The sequence below is a fragment of the Callospermophilus lateralis genome, assembly GCF_048772815.1.
Source record: "Callospermophilus lateralis isolate mCalLat2 chromosome 11 unlocalized genomic scaffold, mCalLat2.hap1 SUPER_11_unloc_1, whole genome shotgun sequence".
Classification (NCBI taxonomy): domain Eukaryota; kingdom Metazoa; phylum Chordata; class Mammalia; order Rodentia; family Sciuridae; genus Callospermophilus; species Callospermophilus lateralis.
The window spans coordinates 2,423,472-2,450,238 of record NW_027510153.1 but is presented as its reverse complement, the minus strand read 5'-3'; the positions used below and the strand labels follow the sequence as shown (position 1 = coordinate 2,450,238).

The window sequence follows — 26,767 nt, the reverse complement described above, 5'->3', positions numbered from 1 at the left end:
TTATTATAAGAAGTTTAAATGTAATAAGTCCTCTATTATTAAATGGCAAGACTATAAGATGAATTAAGTTTCTGGATCATAATATCTCCATTATTAGTTATAAATAGATAATTCAGTTTTTATATCTTTTTATGAACTAGTATTTTTATCATCAGTATTGGTGCTGAAGACTCTTTGTCCTGAAGATTACTTTGTCTGATATTATTAGAGTCACTCAAGATTTCTAATGATTAGTTTTTTTGCTTAGAATATCTTTTCTCCTTCCTTTTACATTTATTCTGTATCTTTATATTTACAGTTTATCTCCTGTAAACAGCATATAAATGGGTCTTAAATCATGACAAATCAAATTGGTTAAGTAAAATAAGAGGAATTACTGTCATTTATGTGAGCTATTTAGCATTCATGCCTAAATATGTTGCTACAAAATAGCAGTTATTCATTGTATTAAAATTGTATCAAGCTGGGAATATAGTTCAGTTGGTAGAGTGCTTGCCTGGTATGCAAAAGACCCTGTGTTCAATCTCTGGCACCACAAAAAAGAAAAAAAGAGAGAATTAAAATTTTATCAAATAAAAGCTATAATCAAATAAACTTCACCTATATCTTAAGTATCTTAAGTAGTTGTCCTGGCTCTTCAAAAAAGGGAATATCATAGGGAAAAAAGAAGCAGAGTGACTGTTGTAGACAAAAAATGTAACAGTCTGAAAATCTCTGCCTTATAATTGCAATGTTTAGTCCATTTTTCTTTAAGTTAATTGTTAATATTGTTGGTTTTAACTTTCCCATCATGTGTGCTTTTCAATCTATCATCCTATTCTTTATTCCATTGTTCCTTCTTTCTTGCCTTCTTTTTGATTGATCTTATATTTTCAGGATTGCATTTTTTTAAAAATAAAATCAACTATTTTATTTTAAATTATTGTAAAATAAAAAATCAACTCTTGATGGTTTTATAAGTGAGTTCTACCAAACATTAAAGGAACAGAAAATTCCAGTTTACACAGGTTCAAAACTTAGAAGACAGGGGATTTTCTATGGTAGTTTAGAAATAAGTTTACAAGAGTTGATATTTTCTTTATAGTCAGCTTTTGAAGAACTGATTTCATTTCTTTAATGATTAAAAGGCCATCAGGTTTCTATTGCTGAAGTAACCTAAAATGTTCTTGATATTTATCCACTGCATTCAATATTTAAAATTTATTGGCATCAAGTTGTCTATAATATTCCCTAAATCTCTCCTGCATCCATTGTTATGTCTCATTTTTTTTCTTATATTATTTGCATCTACAACTAATACCCAGGGTGGTAAGCAAGGATTTTGAATCTGGCTGGTTGAAAAAGTTTCTCAGCACTGTGTGATCTCCAGAATCTCCTTTGAAGTCCTAGTACCCATTCTTAAGAGAGTGGTCCTGCACACATGGAGTTCAATATTTAGGCAAAAAAATCAGAGAGACCCCCTATAAAGATTATTGAAACTCTGTAAGAAGTTTCCTTCTTTCCAATACCTAGACTCACAAATTCCAACCACTTTAGCAGTACACTAATTACTGTTTCTTCCATCCTGCTAGTTGTATTTGGGCTTTGCTTCCCTGAACTTAGTATGGATACTAGGATGAGCTCACTTCTTGGGTTTCCCTTCTTTTAAGTATCTAAGCACTGTGCTTTGCTAATTAGATGCTAAATAAAACCAAGTGTTTCATGCTTTACAGTTGATTCTGGAGAGAGCACAGTTAAATACCCATTATTCCATTAACAGGAACCTGAAGTTAGTATGTACTAAAATTAATTTCTAGTACTTTTTATAATCTTAATACATATTCATTAAGAAAACCTAAAAACACACACATTTAAAAAATTGTAAACCATAAATAAAATGGTGCTAATTTCTGATGTATTTTATTTACACATATATATTTACATATATCCATATACATGTATATCAAGTATTTTTTAAGATTAGGATGAAATTAGTTTTATTTAACACAATTCCTCAAGTAATAATTAAATGATAATAGGATCTGTATGGCTATATATTAAAATTTAGATAATTTTAAAATAATAAGCTTTCTTTTTGTGGACATTTATGTTCCACCACTATAAATAAATGCTTTGTCCTCGGACAACACATAGTTCTCTTAAAAATTTAGGTCTTTTTTTTCAAGTTATTTTGATGAAAATTCCTGTACCAACTGATCTATTTAAAACTGTAATTCTCTTCCTGACATATACTTCCTATTCAACTGTTTCATTTTTCTTCAAAGAATTTATCATCCTATCACTTAGTATGTATATTTTTATTGTATACTATGTCTCCCTCCACTACAATATAAGCTTTATGAAAGCAAGTAATTTTGACTACTTTGTTTATTGGTATTACCATTACTTTGTTTATTGGTATAATCTTAGAATACCTTCCTGATAGTAGGTGCTTAATTAATATTTGTTGAATGATTACACAACTATTAGAGAAGGATATATTATGCAACATGATTTAGACTAGACTAAAACAAAAGTGTATTAAAAAAAGAAACAGAAATATGCTGTGGTTGAAATAATTTTGTATTTTAAAGTTTTCTACAGTTAATGTGCTTTTGCTTTAGTACAAAATAAATGTTCTTTTGAAAAAGATGATGAATTAAAATTACATATCAAAAAAGGAGAAGTGTATGTAGGTGAAAATGAAGTAAAACATCATTCTGATTAATGACTTAAATTGTGCTAAATCATGAATTATATCAACTTAAGACCATAAATGTTTGCTAACATAGCACTGTGAGATATACAAGATGAATAACATACAGTTGCTGCCCATGAGAGTTCAACATCTAGTGGGACAAAAAGATATACACAATTTAAAAACACAGTTCATGTGGGGCTGGGGTTGTAACTCAGTGGTAGAGCACTTGGTTAGTACGTGTGAAGCACTGGATTAGATCCTCAGCACCACATAAAAATAAATTAATAAATAAATAAAGTAGAAGTATTAAAAAATGCAATAACATTTTTAAAAATACAGTGCATGCAAACTGTGATAAATGCTTCACTGAAAGTACATGATAAAATAGGTGAAGAAAACTGGAAAGTATGAAATAAACTGGGATGGGCTTGCTTATGATCTTATAAAAGCTATCTTTTAATACAAAGGAAAAATTATTGCTACAGGTAGAGCCAAAGCCAAAGAAAAGATATGGAAGAATAATGACAAGAGTTTTAAGAGAAGAGCATGTAGTCCAAATTACTCCCTACCTATTAGGCAAGGGTTTGAAGTCTAAGAATATCCTTCAGATGTATGCAAATAATCTAAATGTATGATGCAGCTGGATCTAATACAAGTGAAATATGGTGGGTCATGCCGTGAAATGAAGAAGCTGCAGGCCTTCCCATCAAAATTTTTAAAGTTTTGAAGAATGAACTGAGATAATGTGAGTAGAAGAAAGTAAGACAGAGAAGATAAAGAGAAAAGTCAAGATGGAAAGAAATTTGGAGGTATTTGGAATCGATTCTGTAAGCAATTTACAAATAAAGTTTCTTAAAGTAACTGCTCATTTAAGAAATGCTCAAAATACATATAAAAATGCAAATAAAATAAAATAAATATAATAAAATAAAATGCAAATAAAAAAGAAAAGAAAAATTTTTTGAAAATCAACCATAGCACTACTCCCTACATTATTAAAAAGCAACATTTTGGCATATTCTGCTTCCATTATTTTCCTAAGACTGGGGTTTCATGTGTATGTGCATGCCTGTGTCTAGTTGTGAATATGAGTACTGCATTTTTTTTTCACATCACTAATATTCTATCAAAAGAAGTTATGTGCTGGGTGCAGTGGCACACACGAGGAGGTCCTGAATTTTTCATTACAAATATTAATCCAAGTGTTTGAGGAAGTATTTCTTTACATAATTTATAAGATATTATCTCATGACTAGTTTTAGGCTATGTGGAAAGGTGAGCCATATTTATACAATACACATTTTAAGTAAGCAGATATAATAGATTAATGCAGATATTTGGGACACCTAAAGTAGATTCTACCTATAGTAGTGACGAGGAGATGTGATGAATGAAGACTGAGAGGAAGTACAGGTGTAAACTTTCAAGTGTAGTACATTCATTACCAAGAGGGAAGTCACCCAATAGTACTAAAAGCTAGGAATAACTTTGGGAAGGGTAATGCACTAAGGAAGATCACCTCAGGGAGACTGCTGAGTAAGAAACCCTGATCATTATTTTTAAGAAGCTCAAGACTGGGTCCTCAATTTCAGGACAGAACTGAAGGAGAGAAGAAAACAACAAAAACAAAAACAAAAAAACATTGATGATAAGAACTGAGAAAAAAAACCCAGATTTAAATGGGGGGTAGAATCAAAGTGCAACAAGAAAATAGATATGTAGAAAACTATATAAAATAAACTTAAGTATTACATTAAGTCCTACGTAGGACTATCATGGCAAGGCCCTGTGTTCAATTTCCAGTATGGAAAAAACAAAGAAACAACAATAACAAAAAACTAAGCTCTGTTATTTAACAAAACATTCATATGACCTTGATAGAAATTACCCACTAGTATTCAAATTGGTACCTGAACATTTGTTTTTATCACACGGAATTAAAATTATAAATAGTTATACATATACTATATGAAACCCTTCACAAAGGAAGAACATAAAAACGAAACCATAGCCCCAAAGAATGGCACCCAACACTGGGATGTGAGTGGGGGTACAAACTATTTCTTTTTTGACTGGAGATTCCTCTGATCTTTTTTGGATATAAGAAATTCATCGGTGTTCTATTGAGTTTTTTTTTTTTTAAACTCTAAAAACCCCTTGGGAGAAAGAAATATCGAATAAAAACATCAGTATGCTATAAATAAGTAAATGTAATCAGAAACATTATTTAAAGAATTGAGAAAGACATAAGTCCTAGAGAGGTGTTGGAAGAAGAAAAGGGAGGTATTAGAAAAAAGGGTATTCAGTTAGATAACAGTGGTTCTGGTGATCTTCTGCACAGCAAGGTGATTACAGTCAAAGATGACGTATATTTCAAAATTGCCAGAAGAGCAGATTTTAAATGTTCTCTTCCTCAAACAGTAAATATGTAAGGTAATGGATATGTTAATTAAACTGATTTGCCCATGCCGCATTGTATACACGTACTGAAATATCATAAAGCTCCTCATAAACATATGTGATTATTATTTATCAATTAAAATACAATTAAATTTTAAAAACATAAATGCTGAGCTAATTAAACTCTTGGGAAATGGTCTTCTAGAAAGAAACTGTACTCTTCCAGAATAAGCCTTTAGGATCACAGTTAAATGTTGTAACTATCAATATACCAGACTTTCCTTACTTTGTTTTCAACAAAAGTCAGGCTATACTAATCTGACAAGTCCAGAGGTTAAAAAAGTTTTAAAAGTGTAGCAGTGCTACCAAAGTTGATTCTTTTTCATTCCCAATGAGAAATCATAAAGAAATTCAATATATTTTTATTAAAAGCACTGAACATTAAGCAAAAATACTAAATTTGTTGTTTTCATTTAAAAATTTAAATACACTTACTTATAACATAAAAAACTACATGAGGGGGTAGACTGTGGGAGGAGGAATATTAGAAAAACTGCACCAGACCCTCAACTAAACTCTAAAACAAGTGTAACAGTAAGTTTAATTATCTGTTCCCCTATGTATTCATTATTCAATGAGGAAACATCTGTAAGTAGGAGAAATACAAACCCATCTTTATGGTGCTAATATTCTAACAAAGGAAACCACACAATTATACAAATAACTATTTCATTACCACTGCAATGTAATAGTAACAAGAATTAGAACTGAGGGGATGAGAGTGATAGGATTTAACAGACTCAGGAAAGGTCCCTTTTGTAGCAAAATGAGCTGAACTCTGAAAGATTAGAAGAAGGAGCTAGGGTTGGGAGAGAGTAGACCAGGCAAAAAGACAACAGGTAAAGAAAGGAAGGAATAAATTCAATTAGAAGTGGTCTATTTAAAACCACTATCTAAATGCAATCACCTAAATAAGAATATGAGATTTCAAAATAGTAATTTATAAAATTCTACTGCAAGAGGAAACCAGGGTAATTAGTAAGGCTGTCATATTATCATAATTGTTTGCATCTTCTTTAAAATAGGACCTCTACCATTAATATATTCTATTTTAATTCCATTATATGAAATTTAAAATAACTGATCTATGTATAAAATGTTTGTTCCCTAATTCTCACTTCTCCCTTATTTATTTAGATCATTTATTCAAAATTGCTGATGTTTCACTGTACTCCTGTAGACAGATTATGAACATTTAGTCTTATTGATGGCGAGTGTTTCAAATTTAGTAACAGTACATATAATACTGTAATTAATATATTCAAGTTCATCCCTCTAATCAAAAAGACTAATTTTGGAAAACAGAAAAGTATAAATAAGGCCACACATAGATAACTAGGATATTCTAAGTTCAGTCCTTATTAGTATTTTGATGTATTTATTTCATCTTTTATATACATACCTAGTGTAAAATTTTAGTAATCCAGCCCAGTCTGGCCTCTCTGTTACTGCTCTTGTTCCACAGTCTACCCTTCTCAACTCAGCAACTGAGTGAGCCTTTAAAGGATCAGTCACCTCATCACTCTTTTGCAGAGTGTTCCAATGATAATGTCCATCTTGATCAGAGTAAAAGCATAAGTCTAAGTGCTTATAATAACTGCAAAATCCTATACAAATCTACCTCGCCTTTACCTCTAACCTCTTCTGTTATATTCTACTATACTTACTGCACTTTTGCTACTTAGTCTCTCTGCATGCAGCCTTTGCCCTCCATATCTGTAGGTCCTACATGCATTTGTACAACCAAACACAGATCAAAAATATTTTTAAAAATTGTGTCTGTTGAAATGTGCAAACATTATTTCTTGTCATTATTCTCTAAACATATAACAACTATTTGTATAGCATTTACATTGTATTAGTTATTATATATAATTCAGAAATTACTTCCAGCAGATGGGAGGATATATGTAGGTTATATAAAAAAAACTATGCCATTTTATTATGAGGGACTTGAGCACCTGCAGTTTTTATATCTGAAGGGGTGAGGTGGTGCTGGAACCAAACTCCCAGGACTACCAAGGGATGACTGTAATATTTCCATTGCCTGGAAAACACTTCCTTAACCTATCATCAGGGTTATTTCCACCACAATAAAGAAATACAGTAATATAATAATAAGGAACAAACGACATAACCTCGTATTTATAGATGGTGTATTAAAGTGAAATGGTTCTTTAAATTTTGTTGTGGTTAAAAAACAAACATCCAACATTTATCAAGTACTACCATGTGCCAGACTCTACAGTAAGTGTTCTATTTGAATTACCTCTTTTAATCTTCACTGTAACTCTACAAGGTAAGCACTATTACTATTTCTATTTTATTGAAAAAGGAAACAGTTTCAAAAGGTTAGGTTACATGGGTGGCAAATTCAGGCAACTAATTCTAGAACACATTATAATTTGTTGCCTCTTTGTGATTCTGATAACTTGTCATTTTAAAACTATTAATTACTCTTAAGAGTTTTTTTAATAAAAGCTATTCTAGCTTCCAAATTCTTATGCTTAGCAGAATTTTTTTTAATCCATCTTAATGAGAATATTAATTTGAAGAAATAATTTCCTCACCAATTCAAAATATGCTGCAGAAAAAAATAAGGTCTGACAAATAGTACTGTATAAATGCCAAATATATATCAAGTAGAAGTGTCTGGAAATAATGTGCACCATAGGAAGATCCACACAAATACCTGATTACTTATGGTAAACCTCAAAACAACATTTGACAACAATAAATAACTCATTGTACAACTGAAGGCCTACATCACAAACTATATTTATATTTATAGAGTAGGAGGACAAGTACAGACTTGTTTGTGACCTGCAAGCTCAGTAATTTAAAAACTGATCAACCTAAATGAAAAACTCATTTGATGATTTTTAAATGCCACATGTATTTTGAATCTAATTTTAATCCTTAATATTAATGGTAGCAAAGAATGATAAAGGATATAATAGAAAACTAATAATGCCTCAGAACATTATCAGGTGATCAAAAAAACTGGTAAAAAAGACTTGTCTCAAAAATGTGAAATAAGATACCTAATGACATGCAGTCATATCTACTAAAAATGATTTAAATTTAACACACATATACTTAAATAGATAAATTTTTCAAATATTGAGAATGTACATATTTCTTAGAAGATGGTAGTGAAGGACCTTTCATTTTTTAACACCTTTATTTTATACACTTATTTGGCCAATGATAAAAATCCAGTTGTATGACACTATGTATTAAGTATATTCAATAATGTTTATGATTAATATTATTTCAGTTTTAAATACAAGGAAATAATTTTTGTAAAAATAATTTTTGAAATTGACAATTAAATGCTAATAATGCTAGTCATTATGATTTTAAAATAAAGATACAAAATGGTATATATGGGGATTAAGATGTTTGTTGCCATTTAGTTTTTCACAGCAAGTACCAAAAACTGAAGTGCACTCTACTTCAGAAGTGTTTCTCATGTTAAAGTCAGCATAATTGGGATGTGCACATGTCCTGTTATCTATAAAATGATAATTAAATTGCATTATTTACTTTTAAAAAGCACTCTACTATCATCATTTCATTACACAAACATTTTACTAAATGCCTATACAATTCAATTATTTTAAAAGTATAAAGATTCTTTCCTCATAAGTACACACAATATATTAAAATATATCTTACCAATTCAACTTTAAAAAATCTGCCTTTCTTAAAAGACTTAAGTACTTTAACTTGGATGTCCCTATTCAAATTTTTACCAAGGTATTTCATTCAATTTACAGATTTCAGGGACACTAAGTCACATCATATAGTGGTACAAAACAACATGGTTTTGTGGAAATACAGACGATAAGCAGGAAAAGAACCATCTCTTCATTTGACAGGAGGTAATTCATTTTTTAAAAAGGAGTGAGTGTGTCCACTGAAAAATAAAGCCTGCTTTCTCTGCTTCCTCCCAACAGAGAAGTATATATCTGATCTATTCAAGTTGCCACAATATGGCAAGCCAAAAAAAATCTTTTAAAATATTTACACTTCATTTTAAAATTAAAACTGAATGTAAGATATTCAACTGCCAACTACTGCATAGTATGAAACTAGTAAAGCCTGCACTGACCTACTTCATACTAGCATCATGACAACATGGATGCATGCCAAGAAAATAATGAAAATTTCTAAAACACAAACCTTAATTTTATATTTAAAAATTCACTGTTCTTAAATGTGTAAATACTGTAAGTGCAATGCCAGTTGCTCTGTTTGTTTTTAAAATGCAATATAAAATTAAGTGGTTTTCATTATTTTAGTAGTGATATTCAAATGATGGACCTGCAAGGTTCATTTTCAAAGTTAAGCCTTTTTTTAAACATGACATTTAATTCTATTTTAAATTTCTATTAAAAGCAATCTCTTAGACCAAATTCCAAATATTGCTTTCCATTTAAAAAATAGTGCTATGCTTTTAAAAAAAGTGTCAGTTAATGAAAAAAATCCTACAAAACAATGCAAGTTCAGGTTCAAAGAATATTTGCAATAGCTCTAACAGAAGATGAACTTAATTTAATGTATTTAATTATTAAGACTGCTACCAGTCTGTAAGAGCTCAATCTAATGCTCAAATATTGGAAATTCTCATACAGGAAAACACAGGAACAGCAAGAGTGTTTCATCTGTAGTTTCTATCTTTTTTCTTTATTTTAATTACACAAAATGGCAAGACATTTATTTGATTTCCCACTTTATAAATTAAAAATTCACTTTACAGTGTAAACTACTACTTTAAAATATTTCATATTAAAGAAGCATTTATTTACAATCGATGTAAATTATAAGCTCCCTAGAAGGGAAATTCAATGTGAGAATAAAGGAGGCAAAAACATCCAGAAACACCAGCTAAACCAACTAAAAGGAAGAGACACATTAGGTTTTGTGCTGCATATTAATATTCTTGCCCACAATGTCTGTTTGGTGAAAATTCACAATGCACTTCTTCCTCCCTCTATGACTACAAAAAGGAGTAAACACATTTCACATTCCCAGTTACAAATTCATGTTATCATCATGCAATAATTACTTAATTTTGACCCATATTACTCTATACTGAGTGAAAAACACAAATAACTTGTTTATCTGCATTCACAATGGAGGACTGGGTAAAAGCATATTTTGGCTAAGGAGACCAGGGGTTGACACAAACTCCTCACACCACCAGAGGTCCTACAAATTTGCACCCAAGTCGGGAAACCCACATTCAATGAATGCATCAGCCTCCTCATCCGCCGCCCCCCAGCCCCTTTGCAGCAGAAATGTGCCTGGGCTTTTTCACCCCACCGATGGAGGATCCTCTTACCAGATGGAGTTCTTGATCTTTTGTTGCAGCGTTGGCCTCTGTCCCTGGCAGCCCAGGCACAAGGGCTGGCAGAGCCACCCCCGAGTTGGGGGCGCTGGGGGGAAGCTGCTGATGGGCATCAGGCTTCTGTGGTGGCGGCTGTTGTTGTTCCTCTGCCATCACTGCTGGAGGGGTGGGGAGAGGGAGGGAGGGAAGATGGCGGCGCGGGGAAGGGTGAGGGAAGAGACGGGAAGGGGAGGGGAAGGGGAGGAGAAGGGTGGAGGAGGAGGAGGAAGGAAGCTGGATAAGCTAGGCCTATACCCCAGGGCTTGAGTAACTCGCTTTCGCCTGCCGCCTGGGGGACATCACCAGGGAGACCGAGTGGCTCCTCACGGCCCGGCGCTTCACCGCGGCAGAGGCATGGCGGCGCCCCTCAGCCCCCCCCCCTGCCGCCGCCTCCTCCCGTCAGCGGCCCGGGCTGGGGGGTGAGGAGGGGGACGTCTGAAGACGCGGTGTTGGGGCAGGCTCCCCCCAGATCCGAGGAGAACGGCTGCTGGGAGACTTGGCGGCCCGGCCTTCCTTCCTTCCTTGTCCCCGGGGCTTTCTACTCCGAGGTCCCCACGCTGCTGCAGCCCCAGGCTCCGCCCCACTCCCCACTCGCCACTCGCCGCGCCGCCGCCGCCGCGGCCCTGCCAGCCCCTAAGCAGCCCAGTGCACGCAGCAGCACTGCGGCCCCTCGCAGACTGCACTACATCTACCGCTGGGTGGGGGGGGGGCGTGGACTAGTGTGTGAGGGGCATGGCGCAGGGGGCCCGGAGGGGGCCCTTGATACCCTCTGGAGTGACAGCAAAAGATGTTAGTGGGGAGGTGTTTTACTGGGGGCACTGCTATACAACTACCTGAGGCCGGTGCCAAGGGAAAGTGCCTCTGTTCACTGTAGAAATTTGGTCCTGAAGGAAAAAACAAACAAACAAAAACAAACAAGCGCTGGAGAAGCTTGCCTAACACACACACCCAAACCAGGAAGCAAAATACTTTCTTCCTACAAGGTACTTCTAGTGCTCTCTAATGACAAAGCTCCAGTTGGCAAAGAAAAATATTTAAAGGGCCCAATTCCATTTTCAGAATAGGCAGGCAGAGAAATTTGGAGCTTAGAAAGGGAATAAATCACTCTTCAGCCTACATTGTTTTGCTCACATAAATTTAGATGTGTTGCATTAAAAATTTTTTTTTTTTAGTTGTAGATGGACACAATACCTTTGTTTATTTATTTTTTTATGTTGTGCTGAGGATTGAACCCAGTACCTCACACATGCTGGGTGAGTAACCCCAGCCCCAGATGTGTTGCATTTTTGTTATCAATTTTCATTGTGATTTCTTGACTATTAGGTCATTTGGAAAAGCATTGATTAATTTCCAAGCATTTTCAGATTTTCTAGTTATCTTTCTATTAATTAATTTCTACTCTAATTCCACCATAGTATGAGAATATATCCTTTTATGGTTTCAAGTTTTTGAAGTTTGTTTAGGCTTGTGTTATGTTATGTTGTGTTATGTATTGTCTATTTTGAAAACATTTCATGTGCACTTGAAAAAAATTCATTCTGAAGTTATTGGATGCAGTGTTCTACAAATATCTCAAGTAAATACATTTGGTTAGTCATTTTGCTCAAATATTCTGTACAATTTTTCATGTTTGTTATCGAGTTTTTTCTCATGTGTCTAGTATCAGACTTAGGTGTATTAAACTACCATTGGAGATTTGTCAATTTCTGATTTACTTCTATCAATATTTGCCCATATTATTCGAAACTGTTATTACAGATATAAAAATTTAAGACTGGTGTAATTTCCTGGTGAATTGGCCTCTTTATCTTTATGAAATGCCACTATTTATCTCTAGTATGTTTCCTGCCTTTAAGTTTACTTTCTTTGATATTAATATGGTCACATAGAATTACTTTAAGTTAGTGTTTTCATGATAATATTTTTTTTCATTCTTAGGATTTCAATCACTTTATGTATTTATTTTTAAAGCATAAGAGAATACACTTGGGTTGTTTTTTAAAAAAAATTGGTCTAGTAATCATGGCCTTTTAGATGGGGTATTCAGTATATTTGCATTTCATGTAATTACTCATGTAATTGACTTTACCATCATGCTTATTTTATTTTTGATTTATCTTATCTGCCCCCCTTTTTTTCCTGTTTGGGGGAGATTGTTTAATTATTCCATATTAATTCTTCCATTAGTTTTTCTTAAATCCAGGTTTATTGAGATATGATCTCAATAAATAATCTCTACAGTTGAAGATTTGCCATTTTAACTATATAGTTGTGAGTTTTGCCAACTTCATAAAATTACAAACTACCACTATGATCAAGATATAGAGCAGTTCTATTATTCCTCCAAATTTGTAAATCCCCCTGAGTGATCCACCCTTTTCCATCCCCTCAGACCCTGGCAACTACAGATCTTTTTTTCTGTCCCTCTAGTTTTGCCTTTTAAAAAATGTCATATAATGTCAGTGAAATTACATAGTATACAGAGTCGTGTGCTTAGATTCTTTTATTTAGCATTATGCATTTTAGTCACTTATCATTCATTTGTGCTTTTTTACTGCTGAGTATTGAATCATCGCATAAATTATGAGTTACTTATTCATTCACCAGTTTAAAGCCATATGAATTGGATCCATTTTTTGCTACCATGATAATACATTTGACTTACTACGAGTTTTTGGTGATCTTGAATAGAGGGGCTGTAAAAATAATCATGGTGAGATTTTTAAAACATTGTTTTAATTAGTTATACATGAGAGTAGAATGCATTTTGACACATTGTACACAAATGGAGCACAACTTCTTCCTCTGGCTGAATATGGTGCAGAGTCAAACCAGTAGTGTAATCATACATGTATATAGGGAAGGATAGTGGAATGAGATGAATATTATTACCCTATATGCATGGTCAGGTTTTTATGTGGAAACATATTTTGCTTTTTCTTGGGTAAATATCTAGAAATTGAATTGCTGTGCCATATAATATGCTTATTTAAATTTGAATTTGAATTAAAAATTGAGAATTCATTTTCAAAATGCATACCATTTTCAAATTCTTACCAATAATGCATAAGGATTCCACTTTGCTTCATATCATCACAGGCATTGTTATAAACTAGTTTTGTTTGTTTTGAGGGGGTTTCTTTTTTGGTCATTCTAATAGTTGTGTAGTAGAATCATGTTATGTTTTAATTTGAATTTATCTTAGCACTACTGATGTAGAACATCTTTTTATGTGTCTATTTATTATACATGTGTCCTTTTTTATATGTAAAACATATTCACATCTTTCACAAAACTTTTTTTTCTGGGTTGTTTGTTTCTTCTTATTGAGTTTTTAGAATTCTTTACATATTCAGAACATGAGATCTTTTTAATAATATATAACTTTCAAATACTTTCTCCCAGTCTATTGCTTATTTGTTGTTTTTTAATGTTCTCACCTTAGTCTTTTGAAATGTTGAAGTTTAATTTATTTTTAATTTGATGAAAAATTTTTGTCAATTTTTTCTCTTATGGTACATGAAATTATTGATGAAGATATCTGACTATGAGATACTTGCATAAACTAAAGTCACAAAACAGTATCTTTATAGATTTAGATTTTTCATTTGTATTTATTATCCATTTTGACCAAATATTTTTGTTTATGGTGTGAAGTATAGGTTGAGATTTTGTTTTGATTTTGAAATGTATCTGCAGCTTTTCCACATTATTTGTTGAAAAAATGATGACTCTTTTGTCTGTTGAATTGCTTTTCTATTATTATTGAAAATAAGTGGACTGTGTTATCCAAGGATTTTTTTTTACTGTTGATTCCATTGATGTATATATCTATATTTCAAGCAATAATATACTATCTTGATTACCTGAGTATTTATAGTACTCTCAAAATCTTGTAGCAAGAGTTTTTCAACTTTGTTCTTTTCATTTTTGCTTTTGTGATACTAGCTACTTTTCCTTTCCACATGAAATTTATTCTTAATTAAAATAAAAGACCAGATCTTTAATTTCTAATCAAATTCTAATTTTCTAATATAAAATTAATGCTAAAATTTTCCCTCAAAGGCAGCCCTATCTGTATCCCAGTAGTTCTGATATATTGGATTTTCTCTTACATTCAATTCAAAATATTTTTATTTTCTTTGTAAGTTTGACTCATTGACTATTTAGAAGAGTTTTATTTTTTTTCCAAACATTTTTTGAGAAATGTTTATTTGTACTTTAATTCTGTTTTGATCAGGAAACATACACATTTAATTCTTTTAATTCTGTTGTTCATTTTATGGCCCAGAATATCACCTATTTTGGAGAATGTTTGCCATTTTTTTGAAAAGAATGAATATTTTGCTGCATGGAAGAAGTGTTCTATGAATATCAATTAGGTTAAGGTTGTTGTTGGTATCGTATAGGTCTTCTAATTCTTTATGGATTTTTGTTCCAATTGCTTTAATGATTGATTACAAAGACAAAAGTGTTCAAATTACCAAACATAATTGGATTTTTATATATCTTTTTCAATTATATTAGATTTTTCTTCCTGTGTTCTGAAGATATTTTGCTGGGTACCCATAATCTTAGCATTTGTGTGTATGTAGATCTCTTCATTGTTATTTACTTTTCTTTTGTTTAATCCCAGGAAATATTCCTGTTCTGAACTCCAGTTTTCTGATATTAAAATTGCCACTCCAACTTTCCTTTGTCTAGTGTTTTGAGATACAATTTTCTACTCTTCACTTTGACAATTAATGTCTTTTCATTAAAGTAAGTTTCTCATGGACAGGATATAAGCAAGTCTCTTAAATTGAAATAAAATTCACAAAAAAATTCACCATTTCAATCATTTAAAAGTATAGAGTTTAGTGATTTTTAGACTGTTTACAATGTTGCACAACTATCATCACAATTTACTCCCAAAATATTTTCATTGCCTTCCCCCCACAAAACTCATACCTATTAGTAGTCAATCCCAATGATCTTCTCTGTCCATTCCCTTAAAACCTACTTTTTGTACTTATAGAATTGACTATTCTGGGTATCTCATATAAATGCACATATAATATCTTGTCTATTGTATCTATCTTGTTTCACTTATAATATTTAGAGGGCTTATTCATGTTATACCATGTAGTAACACTTCATTCTTTTTATGACTGAATAACATTCCATTGTATGGATAGACTACATTTTATCTATCCAGTTGTTTAATTGATAGGAATTTGGGATGTTTTCACTTTATGGCTATTGTGAATAGTGCTGCTATGAATGTTCACATGCAACTTTTTGTGTGAGCATGTATTTTCAATTTTCTTCAGCATATATCTAGAAGTAGAATAGCTGGGTTATATGGTATCTTTTTGAGGAACTGCTGAACTGTTTCCTACGTGACTGTATCATTTTACATTCCTAACAGATTTTCCCTTAAAAATTAAATATATTAATGTTGCAACACTATTTATATCAAATTAACATATTAATATGATCAGATTTAAATCTACCACCTTGCTAGTTGTCTGTTATTTAATTTGCTCTCTGCTCTTTGTTTTCCTCTTTTTGTATCTGCTCTTAACTTATTTTTGTAATTCAATTTTATCTGTGTTCTTGGTTAATTTATACTTCTTTTTAATTTTTTAGTTGTTGGCATAGAATATATAATACAAAATTCATCAAGTCTACAGCTAAACAATACTATATCACTGCACACGAAATATTAGAACTTTACAACTCTATCCTCCCACTCTTCCTCTGCCTCTGCACCTGCTTATCATGCCACAGGCTGCAACGAAACGCACCCAACTCTGCTTGAAGTAACTATCAGTGTGGTATTTTTATTTCTTCTTCTTTCTTTATCCATCCCCTCAACAGACAACAGATTGCCACACTGGACCAATATAATTAAAGCCAATTACAAAGAATCTTGATAATCCCATGGTTATCCTGTGCTGCTTATCACAGGAAATTTCCATTAATCACTGACAAACATGTAGCATAGAGATCCCCACTGTGACCTTCTTGGACTCACTGAGGGAACAAGATGATTATATAATAAAGCAAGATTGGTAGATATGATCTGGTTTAATGCACATTAATGATGAAAAAAGATGAAATCTGACCAGGGAGTAAAAGATTGACACTATCAGAGAAATGAAAATTTAACTCCCAGCAACTCAAGTTTTTCCAATATACAGTTTAAGGGGAGGAAATAATTTTGGTTCTGTTTCTTAAAGCAATATACATGAGCAATTCTTCAATAAGATTGAGACAGAGCATACTATATTTGAGCAGAGTGGGGAGGAGAGATTATTATGAAAACAAAACAACTCTTTCAGAATTTCTTTTTGGTTTTATAATACAAAGAGAATGTAGAGGTTCTGTTTGTTCTCCATCTCCTATAAATAAAGACGCCCTGGTCAACAGTATCCCCTGAACAGCCCTGCGGCTTCAGTCAGGATCCAGATCCTGTCACTTAGAAGATGTGCACCTTGGCCAAGCACCCTGGGTTCAACACCGAGATTTGCCTCACAGAGCTGCCAGGGTCACTGAAGGCAGGTAATGTGCTCTCAGCAGCGCCTGGCACACTGTAAGGGTTCAGCAATGCTATAAAGCCACGGCACCCAGAACGGCTTTTGTTTTGTAAAATATCTCAAAAAACAATATGCACTTTCCCTTTAACTATGCTTACAAGAGGTCAGCTAGGTGAAACCATGCACACTGCATCACTCGGTGCAGTCACAGCATGAATGATGAAGGAAGAAACAAGCCCACCTGCGAAGCCTTCACTGTAAGAAGAGAAAATGTGCACTCGCTGGGCGCCCCGGTCATAAATCCAAGTTGTACAAATGCGAGCCCCATCTTGGCTCTCCGACCTGAACTTTGTATTGAACTTCTGACACTTTCTTCACTTGTCAAATGGGAAACCCACTAAATGAGGCTTTTCTGAGTTAAATGACAGAAAAGCACATCAGGTACCCATGGGTGTGCCCAGACCCCAAGGGGACTAGAAATGGCATCTGTCATCAGGTAGTCAGCAAGGGATCCCACACTCGGCCTACAACTGTCCTTCCCGACCCGTGACACAAATCTTACTTAGAATTCAAAAAATGATGTATCGATACTGGTTCAAAACACTGGCCTAACTCACATCACTTCTGTTGACACGGAAGACCACACACAGGTCTCACCCCACACACTACCCCTGATGACTGGTGATTCCTAAGATGCAATACTAAGAAGCCATCTAAGTCTCTGTGGAGGCACAACAACAAAACAGAACTAAAGTCATCCCCGTGGTATGCCACCGCACAAGAACAGGGACAGGACAGAGAGGAGGCATGTGCACGAGGCAGAAGAGACCCAGGTGGGACACGTCTGCTCCCACTGTGCAGATGCAACTAGGAAGCCACAGGCCAGGAGGGGCCAGGCACCGTTCCAACCATTCACAGCTAATAGATCGCCCAATGTTCACGACAAGCAACAGCATGGGCATCTCCAGTTCCCAGCCAGCGACCCACGCAGACAGAGCCTCAGCCAGGGACTGTGACTGTGGCCAACGACACCCTCAGCCACACCGGACACAGCGCCTGAAGTGAAGCACATTCCAGTACGCAGGCTTTAAGAGGCACTCCCACAGACTGGACGAAAACATCTCATCTCCACACATTACCTAGAAACACAGAATTTATAGTGAGATCTCTGCGCTCAGCATCTTTCTGCCAGTCGGTTGTGAACTCCACCTCGGCGTGTCTTCCATCAGTGACGACATCGATACGTAGTGTAGTGATTTCAAAATTTTCTTCATGAAGCTGCAATACATTGTTTTAGAAAAATCAATATTCAGTACCACTAGACAGACGGGGAGAAGTTTTTCTTTTCATCAACTCATGGAACTGTGATCCTAGACATTTGATCTCATGTCTTTTTCAAGCCCACTAGTGAACCTACACCTAAAAACAAGAATAAGTGAAAAGATACACGGCCCCTCTCCTTGCTCCACTGGTTTTCAAAATGGTAACAATCAGGGGCTCAGGAGGCTGAGGCAGGAGGATGGTAAGTTCAAAGCCAGCCTCTCAACTTACTGAGACCCTTTGCAACTTAGCAAGCTCCTGTCTCAAAATCAAATATTAAAAAAGAACTGGGAATGTGGCTCGGTGGTCAAGCACCCCTGGGTTCAATTCCTGGTACCGGAAAAAAAAAAAAAGTTAGCTATAAAACAGATACCAGTAGACACTTCAGAAGGCCTGATTATCACAGAAGGTGGCAGCTCCATGTGTTACTACCCCAGAGGACCAAGACAGTGACAATGATCATCCTGACCCTGCAGAAGCCTCAGCTAATGTGTATATAACAAAAACAGTTAAGGAAGTTTAACCAAAAAAAAAAAAAAAGAATTTCTAATAGAAAAAACGTAGAATAGAATGTAAACAAGGTATTTCTATAGTACTTGTGTACTTGCTACTACAAGGGTCACAGAATTAACAGAACTGCCTAGCATCAGATTTCTCAGCACGTATTCCTATTAAGCACTGCATGACTGTCCACCAGGAAAGACCCTTAAAAACAAAGGCCACAAAAGTTGCAAATGTGATTCAAAGGTCGAGAGATCAAGTGAAGATGTTCCCACAAAAGTGAAAAATACAAGACGTAAGGACAGAGAAAGAGAAGATAGGACCTTCTCAGAAGACGGGCACCTCCCCCAGGTCCACAGGAAGACACTTCCGGAGGAAAAGGCCCTTAACAAGGGAATAAGGCAGGCCAGTGGTGCCCTGCATAACAAGGACAAAACCCAAACCCAGAGATGTCTCCTTGGAATTAAAAACACCACAATGGGAGGACCCAAAGGCTTCAAAATGGAAAAAATAAAACCACCAGATTTCCAGCAAAGGAGAAATCTAATGGGATCCACTCCTCAGTGGCAATAGCAGAAACTGAAAAACAAAGTCTCAAATTTTCTGACAGAAAACTATTCCCAGATGGAATAATAGTGGGGCCAAGCCAGTTCAGGGTTAAATAAAAACATTTTCATTCATGTGGGGCTTGCTCAGGCTTCACCTACTCAAAGGAGAGGAAGAACCAAGAGAGATCCCCACATGGGACCCAGAAAAAGGGAGGTATAACAAGGAAGAGGTTCCTGAAACATGGTGTGCTTCACTGGGGTAAGAACTTTACAGCTCTGCAGAGTGGCACCGAGCACGTGGCCCAGGGAGAGCTACGCAGAGGACAGCAGGAAGGACCACACACCCAGGAGCACCCTCACAGTGCAACCCACCACACGGGGCTGACCAACACTGACAGGGACACACTGGGAAGGTGGGAGGAGAGCCACACGCCTGCTGTTGACAAGAGCCACAGAGGAGGAAGGGCAGCATCTTCAAAAGCAAAATTAAGAACAAAAACAGCACCATATGGACTTGTTTTTCTTTTTTAAACAAACTACCAATACTTTTTACAGTTAGACTGCATTCCTTTAAATTATATTAAAAAAAAAAAAGAGGGGGCCAGTGCTGGAGGTAAGAGCTAAGGATCAAGCTCAGTTAAACATCATGGCTATTAACACGGCAGGACACAGCCTCTGACCAAACCCTCGGTAGATACTATTATTAGGTTTTTTGTTACTTGCTTTTTCAACAAAAACATCATCATACTTCTTAAAATGACAAAAGCCTCATGCGATGTGTCGCCAGCTCCTGCACTCACCCGGGCGGTGATGGTCCCGTGCTTCTCCCCCTTGTTGTTTATCATCCGGCTGCCGGCTGCCTGGAACATCTCCTTCTTCTGCGATGGGGGTGGCTGTGGTGGCAAAACCCACATCCTGAGGCTTGACCCCATTCAGCAGATCCCTTACCACTCCTCCTGCTAGTCTCAGCTCGTGATTCTCTCTGACAAATAACTCTGGAATGGCAGAAGATGTTTATTTCTATATGCTTTTTCTGACAACCAGAGGAACAAGGTTTTCCACCTACTAGAGACAGCAGAGATCACAAAAGTGAGCCCTTCCACATGAAAATGAGAACAAGGCCCACAGAAGGGGCGATGGCCTGCCTGCAGCAGCATGCCTCTGAGACCTGGGGGGGCAGAGACCAGGCTGACTTCTCTGCCAACACAGAAAATAACCCCAATTCCACAATGCCCAAGGCCTCGACATCAATCCAGAATATTACCAAGAAAGAAGCTTTCTTTCTTGGAGTTTACGTGCATACTTCAGAAACTCTTGAGTGTTCTGGCAATTCTCTTTCTAAATACGTGGAGAGTTGGTATGTTCGTGCATGACACTACAAATACCAGCCCACCACTCAACGTACATGTTATAGCCACAGCCTTCAAGAAACAATCTGCGCCTACTGTTTGAAACCCATTCTATGTTCCACGCAGAACCACATGAATGCTGGAATCCCTGTACTCAGCTATACAGGACGAGGCAGAGCGGCTATAACTAAACCCCTACCATGACAATGACACCATATGAAACCCTCCAAAAAAGATATCCACTATGGCCCGACACTGCGGGTGATGCAGCTCCAAGCCACCCTAAGAGTTTCACTGCACAACACAAAAGCAATTTCTGCCCACGTTGGACCCAGAACAGTTAAGACAACTCTCTAAAATGTCTGAACACAGACAAAATGGGAACCCTGTCCAGGACACACCCTAGAAGGACTGAGGACTGCTCCTGACTGACGGACAAGACATAGTCTCAATGTTCTCACCTTCTAGGCAAGAACCAAGTCATCCAAAAGTCACTTCTGCACCTGGAGAGCATCGAGTTCAAGGCAAAGCCCCACTCCCTGAACCATCTACAGAACCTCTGCAACCCACATCCTCAAGAACTCCCAAGACCCTCTTTCCAAAGTGCTCCAGGACACCTGGTGTGTCCCCGGGGTGCTGGCTAGGGGTCACTGCAGTATCCAACCACATCCAACCCTCATCAGAGGTCCAGCAGCCCAACCACAACTCAACATGCAGCCCCCACCCCACCCTCTGTTCTGTCATCCCACACCCTCTTCCACCTACTCTTCCCAAGACTTTCAGCCCCATCTTCCGTTGACTGCATTCAGTCAAAGCCACCAAGACAGACTACATTTGGACATACACACAACTTACATAAAATGGTCTCCTCTCCCCATTTCTCAGGATAGCAAACCTAGCATTCTTCCCTGGGCTCCAGATAAACTGAACTGCAACAGTGTAACGATTAGAAAGAGTGTCTTGTTGGAAAGTCTACTGTTTTCTTAAGTTTTCATGTTTCAAAGCAAAACACTATCAAAGAATCTATAGGAGAATACAAAACAAATATTCCATTCATTAGAGTCTAGTTTAATTGATAAAATGGTCAGAATTAAATTTATACAGACAGCGGATATTTTTAAGGTTCTCCAGCTGGCTTCACTGAAACGAAAACTTAAATTCAAGGTCACTCAATAAACTGCATTTCAGAAAGATAGATACAGAACCCAAAGAAATCCATTCGTCATTTTGATTATATTAAACCATTTCTAAAAACTTCACAATTCTGGATTTTAAAAATACCACTTTTCTCTGACATGTGGAAGCCAGTCCAACATAAGGGGGAGAATAAAGAGAAAGAAATGGAAAAGGAGGGATTCCATCAAAACAAAAAAGATGAGTGTACTAGAGGAAGGGGCTCGAGGGGGAGGAGAGGGCCAGGATAGGCGAGAACAATGGAGGATGTGACCTCCCTGTACATGAACACCCCACAGTGACCCTCACCACCTGTGCACACAAGACACTGCCTGAAAGGAAGAAAGAAAAAGTAAACACAGGAAGACCAGGTCAGGGAGAAGGGAATGGGGAGGGAAGAGGGGAGGGCAGGGAACCACACTGGGAACTGAATTAGAACAAATTCTATTCTATGCCTTTGTAATTATGTCAAACTCAATCCCAATTTTCTATATAACTAATAAAGATCCAATAAAAAAGGAAAAAAAAATAATACAATTGAGAAAAGCACATTTGTTTGTGGAACAGCAGTCATAAAAATTATAGCAAAGGAATGACTCTACATTAACCTAAAGGAGTAGGCGCTATCAGACTTACAGATTCCTTCCACCCTCCATCCTACAGACACAGGGACACACACAACATTCCTCTGTAAGCTACACACACACTCAACAAAGATGACATCTGATACAACTGTATTTAATTGTAACGTATACCTTCCATTGTGCTCATCTGCTCCAACTACCACACCTTGATAGTGATTGTTAATCATTCTTGTTCACAACGTTGACTCAAGACCATACAGTGTCAGAACTCTTGTAATTATTGCCTATTTTTAATTTTAATTTCCAATCAAATTTTCAGGAACTACTTCCTTTGATTTTGGATTCTGAGTGCGGCATCAGGTGGGGGATGATAAGCCAGAAGGACAATTGGAAAGAGCCCTGCATGGCAGGACCATCACTACCAGAAACACCGTCTGTTCCAACAGCCTACACACTTGAAGAGCATTCACTGCTCCTACTCTCCCAAATACAGGATTTCTGACATCACCCAGCAAGGACTAGGAACCTCAGTGACTGAGGCAATCCTGGTGAGCACACTAGCCATGAAGCTCGGGCAAAACTCACCGATAATTCACAACTCAGCCTCAGCTCTAGCATGGGGAAATAACCTTCAACATCATTAGACTACATGGTTGTACTAAAACACAAGGAAAACTTAAACCTATGAAATGACCCAACAAACCTATTTTACATGAACATAACACACTATTCTAGCCTCCAGAATTCTTGCAAAAACTGATTTTACACAAGGCAACATCAGGATTTAAGAACTGTTACAAGAGCATTTAAACTGCACCAATCAGGAGGCTTTGGACACTGCATTTTACCAGGGCACCCAAGTCTCTACAAAGAAGCAAGGAAGAAATAAAGTGATCAATTTGCTATCTGTGTAACAGTGCATGGAAAGACTGCATTCTTGCCACAGCCTACAACATGCCCAAATCCTCACTGGCCTGTGTTTCAAGTGCAGGATCCTGGAAGCAACCAGTACCTCTATTTTATACTATTAAGGTTCTAACTCCCTTAGGACTTCATGTATTAGTGGGAAAAAAATTCACAAGTTAAACTCGCATTTAGAAACTCAAATGTAACTCTCAGAAGATGTTCAAAAAATTATAGCAATCAATATATAAAACCTTATCTCAAAAAAAGTGCACAATGAGTAGGGATGGGCCACTGAGAGAATTTCTGCAACTGAGAATGAAAAACCTGGTAGCTGGAATTGCATAAAAAGACAATTTTCAGTGAACCCAAAATTGGACCTTTTAGGTCAGTGCTGTTCAAACAGCAACTGCTAGGTACTTGTGGTGGTTGAGCATCTGAAATGTGATGAGTCTGATTTTGAGATGGTGCTGTGTGTTAAAGATAGGACAATTTGGAAGTCTTAGAAGAATACACAATATCTCACTAATTTGTATAAAATTTCATATTGAAATGATAGAATTTCACCTACAGTGGATAAAATATGATGTACTGAAAATAATTATTAAAATTATTTTCTTTATGCCTTTCAATAGGGTTAATAGGAAAGCTTACAGAAAGAATAGGTCATACACTTCCACTGGTCCAAGAGTCTCTCTCATTTTTCATTCAACCTGATTAAATCACACTGAAGCCATGGGCATAACTAAACTTAAATTTAAGCCCTCTACTTCAAGATTACCTGAAGAGGGGCAGGGGATGTGGCTCAAGTGGTAGTGCTCGCCTGGCATGTGTGAGGCACTGGGTTCGATCCTCAGCACCACATAGAAATTTTTAAAAAAGATATTGTGTCCACCTAAAACTAAAAAATAAATATTAAAAAAAAAAGACTACTTGAAGAACATAAAAGAAACAAAAAATTCTGGACCATTTACCTCTCAAATGTGCCTAAAAAGAAACCATCCAATCTCAAAAATAAGAACGTAAACTTGGGAATAGGAATGATAGTTTTAAAGTAATGGTTCTTCTATCTTCTGTTCACCAGAATTAATGTGTGGAGTTTAAAATACAAAAACAAACAAAAAAACCCCCACAGGTGCTCCTCCTTGGAAGGGTTGAGCTGGAGGGAAAGCTGGGGGTGGAACCCCATCATCCACATATTTTAAATCTCACCAGCAGCTGGGCCTGAAAAGCACCCTCCAGCTCACTTCTACATACATACAACTCAACGCACCCACAAGGGCACCACTAAACCTCCCAGACTTTGAAATGCAGCCATCAGGCTGCTTAGACACCATCAGTAGGTGATGTGAAGGACCAACACTGATAAAACAGTGGCGACATCAAAGAGATGCTGCCATCATCAGACACTGAGCTAAGCCAATCTAAATAGTATAAAATAGTAGAACCTAAATAGTATAAAATAGAGGTACTGGTTGCTTCCTGGATCCTGCACTTGTAAGACTGGCCAGTGAGGATTTGGGCACGTAACTAATCAATCTAGTGTCCCTCCTAGATTGATTTTGTATGTGCACAAGTGAAAGGAATGTCTATTTGCTTCTTCCTTCAGTTCTCTCAGAAGGCAATTTAACAGAGCTTCAGTGTTTACACATGGGGCTCTGACATCGGATGGCCCAGGTTAAAATCCAGCACTCCAGTTAATAATAAGGATAAAGCACTTCCCATTCCTAGGAACGTGACCTCCTCCAGGTGAAAAGAAAATGTACCTACACATTTGGACTGATCCCATCAGGTATGGGACTTGGAATCATTCAGCTAAGTCAGGCCTTTTAATGGGGTCAACATCTCCTCTCTTCTAATGAACCGACTGTAGTTCTCCATTACCCATAAGAAAGTCTTTTATTTTTTTCCCCTTTCTCTTTTCTCATTAACTCAACAATGACAAAAGTACCTGTTGGCTACACGAGCTGGTCAACCCGTGCCTCTCCCTTGACACAGGCTTCCAAAGCAAGAAAGGGACCTCTCACCTGTCAGGCTCTTCAATCCTTCCGTGAAAAGGGACTGGAACTCTGGAGACTGTACCTTCATGGTGAAGAGCCCCCGCTTCAGAAGGCACAGCCTACTCCAGCTTCAGCTCAGGATGGGCCGGTGCTGCAGACACAGGTGCCTGAGCATGGAGAGATAGTGCCCAAGCACCCACCTGCAAGCACATGCACACCAAGGAACTTCAAACATGGGACAAAGAGCAACTCCCCTCCTATCCAAATGAAAGGAGGGCCATGCGACCCCCGGAAGGACCCCACCTCTAAGCTGGTGGCTGTACACTTCTGTAGCCCAAAGCCCCATGAGGCTCACTGATGTCCTGTCTCCTGAGAAGCGGGCTCCAGGTTCAGGACCTAGGGCAGACTTCCAGAAAACTTAACTGGAAGACTTGCAAGAACGGCAGGCCTCCCCCAATGGTTCACGGTCACCCCGAGTGGCACCTGAAACTTTATGACTCAGGGGTGGTTCCTCGGAAGTGAAAATTAGGTGCTTTTCTCACCCGTCTCCTCCCCGGCGTGCCCTCTGCTCGGCTTCCACGGCGCCCCTGTCCCCTCTGTCCTCCCCCCCCCCCCCTGAGCCAGGCCACCGCTGCCGGGCCCCCACGTGACCCCGACCTCAGTGACTGCAAGGGGACCGCGCAGTTCCTAGGAAAGCAGGGACCCAGGAGCGGCGTTTCCCATGGGGGCAAGCTCCCCTCGCAGGGCCACATTCGGCGTCCTGCACTTCCGCCTCAGGAAACCCCCGGGGACCCTGGCCGTGACCCCTGGTCCTAGGACCCCACCACCCGGGGCGGGAAGGGTCGAGAAACACCTCCGGGACGCAGCCGGGACGCGACCTCCACGCTGCGGCCTTGCAGCCCTGCGCAGGGAGCGACCTCTCGCCTCACCGCGCTTCCGCGGCAGCGGTGCAACACTCCACCGAACCAGCGCCCTTGCGCTTACCGGCCCGCCCCTCCCCGCCACACGCACTTCCGGGAAGGTGTATGCTGTGATGTCACGACGCACGAGGGCCGGCAGCGAATAGGAAGCCGTGGACGGATGTGGGCGGGGCGTATCCCGGCTCTCCGCGCCCCTCCTGCCTACGCACCACGCAGCGAGACGCAGAGCCTGGACTCCTCACGGGCTCCTGGAAGTCTCGCGAGGCTACGGTGCTGCTGGAGGCTTGCAAAGTGCGTAGAGAGGTTCCCGCTGGATTTCAGAGACTCAGGCCCCTCAGCTTCCTGCACCTAATTTATATTCTGACAATTCAGTTGTGTGGGTTTTTAAAATTCTATTTATTTATTTATTTATT

The 26,767-nt window shown here is 37.5% G+C and overlaps 1 pseudogene; it reads right to left on the bottom strand.

Moving 5' to 3' along the window:
• Positions 1 to 10,873: 10,873 nt before the first annotated feature.
• LOC143385937 (CCA tRNA nucleotidyltransferase 1, mitochondrial-like) lies at positions 10,874 to 25,780 on the bottom strand (annotated as a pseudogene).
• Positions 25,781 to 26,767: the final 987 nt, after the last annotated feature.